The 2,925-nt window shown below is 57.9% G+C and overlaps 2 protein-coding genes across 4 annotated transcripts in view; one reads left to right on the top strand and one right to left on the bottom strand.

Moving 5' to 3' along the window:
• Trmt61a (tRNA methyltransferase 61A) overlaps positions 1 to 2,925 on the bottom strand; it is a 15,213-nt gene that overhangs the window by 7,675 nt on the left and 4,613 nt on the right. The window contains exon 2 of one of the 3 annotated variants that reach the window (XM_048799432.1): positions 83 to 91. The exons of the other annotated variants lie outside the window; for them this stretch is intronic. The gene's annotated coding sequence lies outside the window, so the exon portion shown is untranslated. The remainder of the gene's footprint in view (positions 1 to 82; positions 92 to 2,925) is intronic. 3 annotated transcript variants of the gene reach the window in all.
• Positions 2,881 to 2,925, top strand: part of Ckb (creatine kinase B) — an 8,162-nt gene continuing 8,117 nt past the window's right edge. The window contains exon 1 of the mRNA XM_015488747.2: positions 2,881 to 2,905. The gene's annotated coding sequence lies outside the window, so the exon portion shown is untranslated. The remainder of the gene's footprint in view (positions 2,906 to 2,925) is intronic.

Raw genomic sequence — 2,925 nt, 5'->3', positions numbered from 1 at the left:
TAAGAGATCCGAGCACAGGACTAAATAAGTCCCCCTCCCCGCCAGCCGCCACCGCCGCGAGGCCTTTAGACTCGCCGCGTACCCGCGGCCCCTACAGGGGGACCTCCTGGCTCTGGAGCGCCCTTGAGCAGCCCGTCATCCCCGGCGGCCCCACCCGGGCATGCCAGGAAACTGCCGCAGACATCTTGTCAAGGCCAACGACTCGGGAACACGTTGCCTGGGCCCCAAAGGCCTCCCAGCATGTGAATTTGCAGGGCAGAGAGGGTCCCCAAAGGCTTTGGCTAGGATCAGCCTGAAGTGCCTTATTAGGAGTCCGGTGGCCCCCGGCCAGACCCTGCAGACGCACATTCCTTTGAGGGGAAGGCTGCTCCAAGGAGGGAAAAGGGGTCCGAGTCCCCTCGTTAGACCCCAGACACCGTGAAGCTGGATGAACTGGGTTCCTTTGGGGACCTGAGCAGGGGGCTAGGGGAGGGATGGCTGGAGGGCTGGGCAGAAAAGGGAAATGGGAGTGGTGTTCTGTCTCAGAAGTCAGAGCCGGTTCCTCTGGAACAGGGGCGCCTGGGAGGGCAGGCATGGAGTGTTTTACTCCAGCCCCCCCTCCCAGGACCAGGCCTTATCCTGTTAGCCCCGGAGACTGGAGACCTCCCAGCCTACCCAGCTATGCTGGGAACCCAGACCAGCTGACTCTGGGCTACACTCCTCAGCCCACCGTCTACTCTGTGCTGGCAAAAAGTGGATGGGTAGCCCCTGTAGAGTGGGCTGTTCCCTTCCCAAGAGTCCTGCCAGCCTGTGCAGCCTGTTGGGGACCGCTGAACTCTCCTGAGGATGCACTAGGCCAAAGTGTGTGTGGCCTTTGCCATGACCCCTCAGAGTTGATGATAGAAGCACAGGTGCCTGACAGCACCTCATACCTCCACACCTCTGCCTTGGCTGGGCCTGGGTCTGAGGGCCCTGAGAGGTTAGATGGTAAGGGGTTTTCAGTAACTTCCCACTGTGGGCCCATGTCCCTCTGTGACAACCCAGCTCCATCAACTCTGCAACCTCTGTTCCAAAGGACTGTCTCCCTCCCTTGAGGGAGGAACTACCCACTAATTGTTCCCCTGGGGGATTTAGACTTTCCACTTCTCCTGGGGGTTCCTCTTCCCCAGCCTCTCAGCTTTGGCTTGGAGAGAGGCCTGGTATGAGGCTGAATTAGGACTCTGACTCAGCGGTGGTTTCCCGCAGTCCCAACTTCCCACTTTCCTTTCTGTCCAGTACTGACTGGCCAGCTTCTCTAGTGCCCCCTCCTCTAGGTAACCTCCCCAAAGGTGCCCATCTGTTCCATCAGGCTGCCCAGCCCTCAGCCTGAGCCCTTAAGCAAAACCAGCTTTCCATAGGCCTCAGCAGATTGATCGCCAGGATGGGCCCCTTTCTCAGGGCAGAGTTTGTACACTGGAACTCGCCTAACAAGAACAGATGCTTATCTGTGTCCAGCTAAGTGTCAGTGCATTGAATCCTCCCCACAATCCTAGGCAGGGGGCACTTTACAGGTGGGGAAATAGACTTAGAGGTTAGATAATTTGGTTAAGGTCACAGCCAAAGTGGTCAAAGTGAAATTGGGATTAAAGCCAGTATACCTAGCTTCAGATAACCAATGGCACATTTGAAGAAATGGAGGAACAGGCAGAGAGGAGTCCCTTAGGAAACTAAGGACGCCTTTGGGGAAAGTTGCTCCACCTGTACCCCTGGAGGTTGGAACCCTTTCCCCTAATCAGGATAACATCCTTCTGCTGTGTGTCCTGTCCTGTGGCCCCAGGGGAGCCCCTCCCTATCTCCTGAACCTAACCAACTTCCCCTTTGGGTTCTGCAGAGTTCATGGGCAAGAGCAGTAGGAGGAAGCGTGCCTGCTGCCATTACACCCTGGGTGCAGACTTAAGGGTAGCCTCAGTTCTGGCCTGGAGCCTGACCCTTCCTGTCTCGCCTAGACCTGTCTGCACCTGCGCTTGCCCAGGACTCCTTTGAGGCCCCTTCCAGGCCCTGTGGTTAATGTGTAACCAGGTGTGATTTCTGAGGAACTTGAACCATAAACTGGCAGAGTGATGTCACCCAAATTCTTGCCCAGACGCTGCCAAACCAGATTCTGTGGGCTCCAGGGATGGCAGAGGGTCTACATTGGAAGACTAGCCTGGATCAACAGAGTAGAGTTTTTCTGTCAAGGGGGAGGTCTAGGACCCTCCCCTTGCCCTCAGGCAGAGATCCCCACCAGGCAGGGGCTTCTTGGGAGGCCCATCCTGGCAATCAGCTGAGGCCTAGGGGAAGCAGGTTTTGCTTAAGGATTCCGTCTGAGGGTTGGGCAGCCTGGTGGAATAGATGGGCACCTCTGGGGAGGCTGCCAGGAGGACAGGGCATGGAAGCAGGCTGTCAAGGCTCTAAGCAGCTCCTGCCTGGTGGGGGCCTCAGCTGGACACTTGGGTCTGAGGGCCTCCAAAGGCCCTGCCCCCTTTCCTCCCTGGTGCTGCTTATGCCCCAACATAGCTTTCTGACACCCTGCCCAGGGAGTATGCCTGCATCCCAAGGGCAGGTGCCTAAGGATCATTGAGGAATGGCTGGACCTCTGACCCAGCACCTCTGTCACCAGACTGCCAGACTTCCTTTGTGTATCTGGAGAAAGGGGCCCCAAACACCTGTCTTTGAAGGCTGAGGCCTGCCCAGGCCCCGGGCAGGAGCACCATCCTGGAGTGATCTAAGGGTAGGTAACCCTGCAGCCCTACCCTCTGGACCTTGCCTCTGCCATCCTGACCTTGCCAGTAGAGAGAGGGGGAAAATAGTCCTTTCCCTGGGGGGGGGGGCTGGGGGAGGGGTGACTCTGAGAAGCTGCAAGGGCTAGGGACAAAGAGCAAGCCCACCCCCCCCTACCTGCCCCCGCAAATGCCCCCCTCACCCCCA

This window comes from Marmota marmota, unplaced genomic scaffold, assembly GCF_001458135.2.
Source record: "Marmota marmota marmota unplaced genomic scaffold, marMar, whole genome shotgun sequence".
Taxonomy (NCBI): Eukaryota; Metazoa; Chordata; class Mammalia; order Rodentia; family Sciuridae; genus Marmota; species Marmota marmota.
The sequence above is the reverse complement of the archived record's forward strand: the minus strand, read 5'-3'. Positions and strand labels throughout refer to the sequence as shown.